This window comes from Balaenoptera borealis, assembly GCF_965194805.1.
Source record: "Balaenoptera borealis genome assembly, chromosome: 1".
NCBI lineage: Eukaryota > Metazoa > Chordata > Mammalia > Artiodactyla > Balaenopteridae > Balaenoptera > Balaenoptera borealis.
Genome location: NC_138860.1, coordinates 168,961,994 through 168,972,786, shown reverse-complemented (window position 1 = coordinate 168,972,786; position 10,793 = coordinate 168,961,994). Strand labels below are relative to the sequence as shown.

Genomic DNA, 10,793 nt, shown 5'->3' with positions numbered 1-10,793 from the left:
CTGAATTTGGAAGGCACGTGGGATGTGGGTGCCAGAGAGGGGGTGCTGCTATGAGCAGAGATAGTTTCTGAGGTTTTTCCTCAGCTCGGCAGGGGTCATCCTTGGGACAGTTCTCCCTTGAACCAGGGCCTGATTCCTGGTTCATCAAATAGCCTTCGGGGTTTGGTTTTGTTCCATTCTCTTTTCCAACTCTTGTCTGTTCAGTGTTTACTATGTACCAGGCATTGTCCTCAGTTCTATAGGCAATCATCTTGTGAAATTCTCTTAAGAACTCAGGGGTGGGGAGTGGGGGGAAGGATGCCCAAGGTCACCTGACTAGTTAGCCTAGCCCTCCAGCCCAAACTCTTATCCACCATGCTACATTGTCTTTCATTGATATAGTTTGCCTCTCAGAGACCTTGACACCAGGCTTAATGATGGCAAGTCTGAACCTCAGTCTCCTCAGGTATCACATGGGAATAATACAGCCTACAAATCAGGCAGTTTTGTCAATTAATAGGGACAACTGTACCAGGCCAGAGAGAAAGAAGGAAATATTCCTGGTTTTCTTTACAAAAACCCTGTGTTCTAAACTTAAGGACAGTGCATAAAAGGAGCAGAATAGACCAACTTCACTTACACATATTGATGCAAAACTTCTGAATAAAATTCTGGCAGAATGAGAAATGTGATGTTTCTTGCGTAAGTGAGTTTATAGACTGAGTTTATACTCTTCTAAAAATATTAGCAAAGAGGACCTAATAGTATATTAGGATAGAAATATGCCATGATCAAGAGGTATTTACTATAGGAATGTTAAAATAGTTCAATATTAATAAGTCTATTAATATAATTTATTCTAGAAAATAGACTAAAATATTGGTTTAAAAGAAAAATATATCATGACTTCTTTTGGGTATTCTTTACAGAAATAAAAAGATAGATCAATATTAGAAAATCTATTAATATAATTTAGCTTATTAATAAGTAGAAAAAGAAAATGATATATTATTAAAAGATAATGAAAATGCATTTGATAAATTTTATATCCATAACTATTTTAAGTCTTAGTAAAATGGAAATGATACCTTGAAATGATTATTTTTTTAAATGTCTCAAACCAACTTTAAGCATCGTGCTTCACAACGAAACTCAAGAAATAATTCCATTAGGTAAAGAAAAATCAAAGATCCTTACCACAACTCTTAATTAACAGAGTTCTGAAAGTCCTAGTCAATTTGATTAGGGAAACACATGAAAAGAGGTATAAATATTTAAAAGGAGGAGGAAAAATAATCATTATTTAAAGTTAATATGATTATATATCTGGAAATCCGCCCAAAATACATTAAAAATATTGAGTCCAGCCTAGAGAGCCACAACTACTGAGCCCGTGTGCCTAGAGCCCGTGCTCTGCAACAAGAGAAGCCCCCACTTGCCACAACTAGAGAAAGCCCGCGCGCAGCAATGAAGACCCAATGTAGCCAAAAATAAATAAATTTATTAAAAAAAAAAAATTGAGTCCAGCCTAGAGAGTATCATACTAAGAGAAGTAAGTCAGAAAGAGAAAGACAAATGCCATGTGATATCGCTTACACGTGGCATCTAAAATACGATTCAAATGAACATATCTACGAAACAAAAGCAGACTCACAGATATAGAGAACAGACTTGTGGTTGCCAAGGTAGAAGGGGGGTAGGACTGGGACTTTGGGATTAGCAGATGCAAACTATTATATATAGGATGGATAAGCAACAAGGTCCTACTGTATAGCGAGGGGAACAATATTCAATATCCTGTGATAAACCATAATGGAAAAGAATATGAATAAGAATATACATATGTATAACTGAATCACTTCGCTATACAGCAGAAATTAACACAACACAACATAGTAAATCAACTATACTTCAATAAAAATTTTTTAAAAACTATACTTCAATAAAATAAATTTTAAAAAACTATTGAGTCCAGGAACATGGCCAATTACAAAACAAATATACAAGAATCAACAGCATTCCCATCAAACAATAAAAAGCAGTTAGAAATTATAATAGGGAAGAGTTCCATTCATAATATCAGTAAAGATAGAAAATAACTAGAAATAAACCTTCAGAAAACAACTAGAAATAAACTTTACCGGGGAAAAAGTCTATTGAGGGGCATGGAAGAGAACTTGGAAACCTCTACCTTGTCTTAAATAGAAACACAATGTTTAAAATCCACCTATTTTTCTCAAATTAATGTAAAAATTCACACATTCCAACTCAAAATCCCCAAATGCCTTATCTTAGAATTTAACAAAACAGTTCTAAAGGTAATTTGAAGAATAAAGCTATAATAATATTCAGGGGTTTCCCTGGTGGCACAGAGGTTAAGACTCCACCTGCCAATGCAGGGGACACAGGTTCAAGCCCTGGTCCGGGAAGATCCCACATGCCGCGGAGCAACTAAGCTTGTGCTCCACAACTACTGAGCCTGCGCTCTAGAGCCCACAAGCCACAGCTACTGAGCCCGCGAGCCACAACTACTGAAGCCCGCGTGCCTAGAGCCCATGCTCCGCAACAAGAGAAGCCACCGCAATGAGAAGCCCATGCACCGCAACGAAGAGTAGCCCCCGCTCGCCGCAACTAAAGAAAGCCTGCGCGCAGCAACGAAGAAACACAGCCAAAAATAAATAAATAAATAAATTTTAAAAAATAATAATAATAATAATATTCAGGAAAAGTATGAAAAATAAGAGACACTTTCGCCCATCCATTAAAATATTACAACGTTTTAGAAATTAAAAAAAATATGGTACTGGCACAGAGGTTTTAAAACGTGCCTGGGATTTTGTATTAATTGGGTATGGTAAGGTGACAGACGCAAACACAGCTGCCTTTGAAAGAAGAGTTTACTATTTACAGTTCCCAAGAGGAACGGGCATGCCCTGCCATGCTGGGCCAGGTTAGGAAAGAATCAGTGTAGGTCAGGAGGAAGGAGTAAGGGGAAACCACCAGCCAGAGCGTTTACTGCGGTTTTCATAGGAAGAAATGGGTGAGGCAGGGTAAACCGCTAAACAGGTTTAGGATTGAATAGTTTGAATAATTTCAGCAGCTCTGAGAGTGGTCCCTAGTTGTCTGTCGCCCTGGGGTGATTTAGGGCAGGGGAATGTTGGCCTGGTGTTTGAGAGGGAGATAGAGAAGGTGGTTGGATCAATAGCTATGGGTTTGGGATTGGCTGCCTTGCATATGCATACTGGAGACAACTTGTTTACCATCTCTGGGAATCAGCGAGCCCTGGGAGGGGCAGTCTCTTCAGGATTAGTAAGGCCCCAAGATGTCAAAGCAGCCTGAAATACAGAAGAAAAGTTTTTAAAATGATTAGTACAACACAGCAGACAAATGACAATGAAACAGAATAGAAAGATGAGACCAAAGCGCATAAAAGAATTTGATATGAGGATACTTCCCTGGCGGTCCAGTGGTTAGGACTCTGTGCTTCCACTGCAGGGGGCATGGGTTTGATCCCTGGTCAGGGAGCTAAGATCCTGCATGCCTCGCAGCCAAAAAAAAAAAAAAAAAAGGAAAGAAAAAATTGATATGACAAAGATGGTTTTCTAAATCACTGAGAGTTTGCTAGTTTGTTCAGTAAGTAGTACTGGGGCTTCCCTGGTGGCGCAGTGGTTGAGAATCTGCCTGCCAATGCAGGGGACACGGGTTCGAGTCCTGGTCTGGGAAGATCCCACATGCCGCGGAGCAACTAGGCCCGTGAGCCACAACTACTGAGCCTGCGCGTCTGGAGCCTGTGCCCCGCAACAGGAGAGGCCACGACAGTGAAAGGCCCGCACACCGCGATGAAGAGTGGCCCCCGCTTGCCGCAACTAGAGAAAGCCCTCGCACAGAAACGAAGACTCAACACAGCCAAAAATAAATAAATAAATTTAAAAAAAAAAAAAAAAGTAGTGCTGGAACAATTTCCTAACCACTTGAGAAAAAGTTGTTAGAATACTATCTCACAAAATAAACGTGAGATGGCTTAAAAAATCTAAATGAAATGATAATGTGCTAGAAACATGGGCAGGTGATTCTTTTTTATAATCTTGGGGTGGGGGGAACTTTGCCAGTAAGAAGTACAGGGTAAGTATGCCCCCACGCAATATTTGGGACATACTTAAAAAGTATTTCTTGTTTATCTGGAATTCATGTTTCACTGGGCATCCTGTATTTTTATTTGCTGAGTCTAGCAACCTGGGGAGAGGAGACTTTTCTCAGGAAAACAACCAATCAACTGCACTGACAATCAAATAAATAAAAATAAAAATAATGAGACAGAAGTTTTACCTTATCAGGTAGGTGAAGAGTAGAAAATGGTCAAATCCAGTATTGGTGAAGGTGTGGGGAAATAGGCAGGGCCACTCTAGCCAGCACTTTTACTCTTGCTTCCTCAGTGGTTCCAAACCCACAGACAGTTGGCACTCTGCATCTGCTTCCTCACCCTCCATTCCTCAACCCACTGTAGCCCAACTTCTGCCACTGTCACGCCATTAAACTGCGCTTGCTCATCTGGAAAGCTGAACAGGCATGTCTCAGTCTTTGTCTTATTCAACTCCTTTGACACTGTTCACCACCTTCTCCTTCTTGAAGCACCCTCTTCCCTTGGCTTCCGTGGCCCCTCATACCCCTTGTTTTCCACTTATTTTCCCATCCCTCCTTCCCAGTCATCTTTCTCTGTCCATCTCTTCAGTGTTGGCACGTCTCCTGTTTCTCTAGCAGGTCCTCTTTCCTCACGGTCTCCAGGAGCAGAGCAAGGACTCTCCCACTCACGTCTGTCTTCAGAGCTCCAGACCTACAAACCCAACTGTTTACTAGCCTTTGATGTTCCACAGGGCACCTCAAACTCAAATGGCCAAAAGGAAAAACATCATCTTCACCCCCAATCTTCCCCATCGCAGAAAAAGCCACCACCACCTAACCAATTGTTGAAACCAGAAACCTGGATGTCATTGTTAACTGCCTTCTCTCCTCTCCTGCTCTACCCCCATCCAGACCGTCACCAAAACCACCATGTAAACTTAAACCACTTAAACTTCTCTCATATCCATCTACTAATTGTCATTTCCTCTGCCACCGCATCAGCCAAACCAACTTCAGCTCCTCCATCTCCCTCACCTCCTATGACCCAACAGAAAAGCAGGCAAAGGGTGAGAACCGGACATTTGCAAAAGAAATTCAAATGACCAACAAACATGAGAAAGTGATCAACATTGTGAGCCATTAAAAATACATCCAACTTAAAAATTAATAAGAAAAAAGTGAGACACTATTTTTGCCTTAAAAAATCAGCAAAGATAAGGAAAATGATAATACATTGTACTAATGAAGTTCTGGAGAAATGGGAGATTCTCAGATTGGTATAAACCCTTTTGGAGAACAATTTTCAGTATGGTCAAAATTCGAAATGAGCAGAAACTGTAACCCAGAAATTCCTCTTCTAGGAATTTATCCTAAGGAAATTGTTAGGTGTGATATGTGTGGACCATAAAGTTCATTACAGCCCTGTCTGTAAGAGCTAATACCCACTGAGCACTTACTCTGGGCATTTTCTCATTTAATCCTTACAGCGATCAACCCTAGGAGGCTGGGAGTATTGACCTCATTACACAGATGAGAAAACTGAGAATAAAATGAATAACTTTCCTCAGGACGGTTGTAAGTATCAGGGCTCAAACACAAGCCTAAAAGCCCACACTCTGCTATTTCCTCAACGTGAAGGCCTTGACCTATGGAGGGAGCAGGTTCAGGAGAAATATCTTCTGCGTACCTCCTGCTTGGGTGGGTCAGTGGGGAGGGGTAGTGCAGCACGTGCCAGAAGGGACATATATGGAACCACGAGGGCAGGTCCAGAGTCTACATAGGGGCCTGGAGGCAGTCATCAAGTTGTGGGGAGGATGCCTAGGGCTCTTGTACTTGCATGGAAAATATGTTTTTACTTAACTGGCTTGGGGAAGGTGAGGGATATTATAGAGAAGTGTTTCAGTTAGGAATTGGTCAGGTAGTAGGTAAGCCAGCTAACAGTGGCTTAAGCGAGTCAAGGGATTTTATTTTGTCTCCAGTGTCCTTATGGTGGCTTCTTCTGTCTCCTGCTCTGTCATTCTGCTGCTCTGTCATCACAGCTACAGTAAGGAAGAATGAGGAATGGGTTTGGAAAATACAAGTAGCAGAGTCTTCCAAGGGGGCAGGGGGTGGGTGCGTGGGGGGGTGGAGATAAAGTCATCAAGCCATGCCTTGTCACCACCACTATGGAGCTTTGATTAAAAAAAAAAAAAAAAAAAAAAGTCTAAGAGCTTTCAAAGTCAGCTGGTGAGAGGAGACACTGAGAGAGGTTTTGGAGAAACCCTGTGTCTTCAAAGCTCCCCTCCATTTCTGTATCTACTGGATAAGCAGTCCTAAATTTGACTCTTGGCTCCCTGAGAGTATATGAGATAGCCTTAGCAGGTGCGCTGGCCTTGTCTGGATGGGCCGTGGCACTATGCAGGGTTCTCCAAGAGCCTTCCATGGGGCCTCGGCTGGAGGACAGCAGATACCACTTGGAGACAGTAGTTTACTAATTAGTTTGGGGAACCTCGTACTGGTAAACTGGCTCTACAAATTTTTTTTTATTTAAAACACCACCGTGATTTATAGCATTCTCTGATTGCCAGTGTGTAAGTACTTCCACTCTGACCAATTTCAAGCTACCACGGTATGACAATCAACTTACAGAATTCCTGAATATTTAACAATCAGCTCTTGGGAGGCTGTACATGCCAACTCTAGTACATCACTCCTGCAAGCCCTTCTGCGGGGACCCCCAGAAATAACTGCGGGGACCTTGGAGGAAAGACTGAGGATTTGCCATCACATGAATGGGATTGAAGTCATTACAAGTTGAATATGAAAGGGCAATCAGGCAATTAAACCCAACTTTGTAGTAACAAGCTGATGAGGTTAGATACTTGGGCTATATTTGCTTTAAAATATTTTACTATGCATTCTCATTATAACATAGACAACTGTGCAGATCCATTTATTCAGCAGGTATTTATTGAAAACTTCCTCTCTGCCAGGGACTATTTGAGACACGAGGGACGAATACAATGAATAAAATAAAGTTATTGTCCTCCTTGAGTTTATACTCTAGTACATATGAAATAAGGTCAGGTAGTTATCATTGTTAGGAAGAAAATTAAAGCAGAGTAGAGGATAGAGAATGAGAGAATTTTATTTTAGGGAGTTCAGGGAAACCCTCGCTGATGAGTTAACATTTGAGCAGAGGTGGGAATGAAGTAGGGAGGGAGGTGGGCTCCCTCTGGGGGGAACACTCCAGGCAGAAGCAGGAGCACCTGGGAGGATCCTGAGATAGAAGCGAACTGGGCATGAGTGAGGAACAGCAGGAGTCCAGTGTGGCTGGAGCTCAGTGAACAAGGAGGAGTGTGGTAGGAAATGAAGTGAGACAGGTAGGGAGAAGCCACATCATGGACACTATGCACAGAGTTTGCATTTGATGCTAAATGTGATGGGAAGACATCAGAGCGTTCTGAGCAGAAAATAACAATATCTCCTTTGCATTATAAAAGGATGTTGTGTCAGCATCATGTGGGTGGTAAGAGAGGAAGCAGAGAGACCAATTAGGAAGCTATTGCTACAGTTTGGGTGAGATGACAGTAGTTTAAACTAAGGTTTTTTTAAAAGTGGAAGAAGTAAGAAATGGTTAGATTGTAATAGAGTTTACAGGACTTAACAGGAAATCAGGATATGAGATGAAGTAAAAAGAAGATGAGTCTTAGATAAGCTCAATATCTTTGTGCTCTCTGCCCAAACTCTTGGGATTGGTAGGGAAGAGCAGGTGGAAAGAACTAAGAGTTCAGTGGAATGATGATATGTCTTTATTTAGTCTTCATTCTTGAAGGATATTTTTGCTGGCTGTAGAATTCTGAATTGACATTTATTTTCTTCCAACATGTTAGGCATTGAGGAGAAAACCAACCATAAAGGTGACATTTTCAGACAAACAAAACCAAAACAGTTTGCCACTAGAAGATCAAATACACTAAAGACATTCTAAATGTTTTATTACAGGCAGACAAAAAATGATCCCAAGTAAAACGTCTAAATGAATATTGACTGTAAATAATGGTAAGATTATCTTGAGGTTTAAAAAATAAATATTTCATTTGAAAGGCAAAGATTGCCAGAGTAGATGATAAAAATCCAACTATATATTGTCTATAAGAAATATACCTAAAGAATAAATATACAAAAAAGGTTGACAGTGGAAAGGTAGAAAAAGCATGTTATACAAATACTAAACAAAAGAAAGCTGACATGGCTAGATTCGTTACAGAATAAAATAGACTTTAAAGCCCAAAATATCTCATAATGGAGAGGGGTGGTCATTTCATAATGATAAAAATCCAATTTACCAGGAAGATATAACAATTCTAAATTTGTATGAACCTAACAACATGCTTTTTAAAAGGTATAAGCAGGGGGAAGCAGGTTCTGTACTGAGACGAGCAGTTGCCCAATTGGGTAGTGGCCAAAGAATCACCTCTTAGTGGCTGCTGCTCCCAGGGATGTGTACTCAACGAAGTCATGGGCCTGGACCCACCGGAGCACCTGCGTCGTTTGGCAAAGAAGCACAAGACTCCAGGTTGGATTGGCCAACCTCTAAGCCTCAGCTGGAAAGGAAGCTTTGTGGGCCCAGTGTGCTTCTCTCGGGGCTGAGCCGACAACAGGCAAACCTGCAGGTCAAGAGCACATGACATCAGATAGTGCTGGGCCTACTCCCTTACGGAAATGACCCAGATCTCAGACCTCCTGGACATTCCCCAGGGAAGACTTGGTATCCTTGTTGGCAAACATGTAAACTTTCTTAAGGGGAAATGGGTCCATGACTTTTTTGGCTCCATTTAGGTTTCAAAAGAGTTATATGAGGGACCTTCCAGGCCCCTTGCCCACAAATCCCTCCCACTCTGTGGCTGCAGGAAGGGGAATTTAAGGAGCCCTGTTTCAGGAGTTGGGACACAGCACAATTTAAAGGAAAGAGGATGGGCTGTAGTACCAGTCAGAGCTCCATTCAAATCCCAGTGTTGTCAGTCACTTGCTGGATGATGTTGACAAATAACTTAACCTTTGTGAATTGCAGTTTCCTCACCTATAAAACAGAGATTATAACTGTATTACTTTATAGGATTCTTGTGAGGATTAAATTAAATAATGCTTGTGAAGAGTCTAGCATAGAACCTGGTACATAGGAAAAAAGTTGTACCATTATTATTATATTTGCCACAAGCTTGCTTATAATAACAACAACAACAACAAAAAAATGGAAACAACCTAAATGTCGATCAATGGGGAGTTGGTTAAATAAAGATGTTACTTCCATATATACAGGTGGTGTCTGTGAAGCCCTTTAAAATTACAATGCAGATCTATACTTGTTAATGTGGAAAACTGTTCATGTTATTTATTATTGTGTAGGGAAAAAAACAGGTTTTTATATTAGTATATATAATATGACCTGATTTTATGTTTAAATGAAGTTTGTATAAAGGTATATAGATGTATGTATAATTATATGTATAAGTGCTTAGAAAAATGTTTGGAATGAGATATACCAAACCGTTAACAGTGGTTATTACTGCAGGGTGAGTACATGGGTACATTTCTTTTCTTTCTGCTTATCTGCATTTTAATTTTTTTAATAATGACCATGTGTGATGTGTGTAATAAAAAGAATAATAAAGGAAAAGATAAAAATTTGTGGTCCAGAACAAGAAAGGACTCCAAATGAGGTTGGCCCAACATAAAGCAGAGTAAAAAAAGGAATGAAGGGGTTTTTTTTTTAAAGGAAAAGGAAGCTTCATCCAGCTTTTAAAAATTATGATGAAATACTTACATGTGGAATCTAAAATATGACACAAATGAAACTATCTATGAAACAGAAACAGAATCAGAGACATAGAGAACAGACTGGTGGTTACCAAGGGGGACGGGGGTGGGGGAGGGATGGAATGGGAAGTTGGGGTTAGCAGATGTAAGCTTTTATTTATAGAATGAATAAACAACAAAGTCCTACTGTATACCTCAGGGAACTATATTCAATATCCTGTGACAAACCACAATGGAAAAGAATATTTTAAAAAGAATGTATATATATGCATAACTGAATCACTCTGCTGTACAGCAGAAATTAACACAACATTGTAAATCAACTATACTTCAATTAAAAAAATATTGATTGAAAAAAAGAGTTCAGGTAGAAAAGACAGTACACAGAATGGGAGAAGCTATTTGCAAATCATATATCTGATAAGGGACTTGTAGTAGAATATATAAGGAACTCTACAACTCAATAATAAAAAGACAAATGATCCAATTTTTTTTTTCAATTTTTAAAAATAAATAAAATTGTGATAAAATATACACAACATAGAGTTTACCGTTTTAAACATTTTTAAGTGTACAGGTAAGGGGCATTAAGTACATTCACACTGTGTGCAGCTATCACCACCACCTTCCATCTCCAGAACTTTCATCTTCCCAAACTCAAACTCTATACCCATTAAATCTCCCCATCCCCCCTCCAACCAACCCTTGGCAACCTCCACTTTACTTTCTGTCTCTATGAATTTGACTACTCAAGGCACCTCATATAAGGAGAATCCTATATTATTTGTCCTTTTGTGTCTGGCTTATTTCACTTAGCATAATGTCCTCAAGGTTCATCCATGTTGCGGCATGTGTCAGAATGTCCTTCTTTTCTTGGGCCAAATAATATTCCATTG

At 40.1% G+C, this 10,793-nt stretch overlaps 1 protein-coding gene across 1 annotated transcript in view; it reads right to left on the bottom strand.

Moving 5' to 3' along the window:
- The window catches only part of SPOCD1 (SPOC domain containing 1), a 169,865-nt gene that overhangs the window by 67,082 nt on the left and 91,990 nt on the right, over nucleotides 1-10,793 (bottom strand). The window lies entirely within an intron of this gene.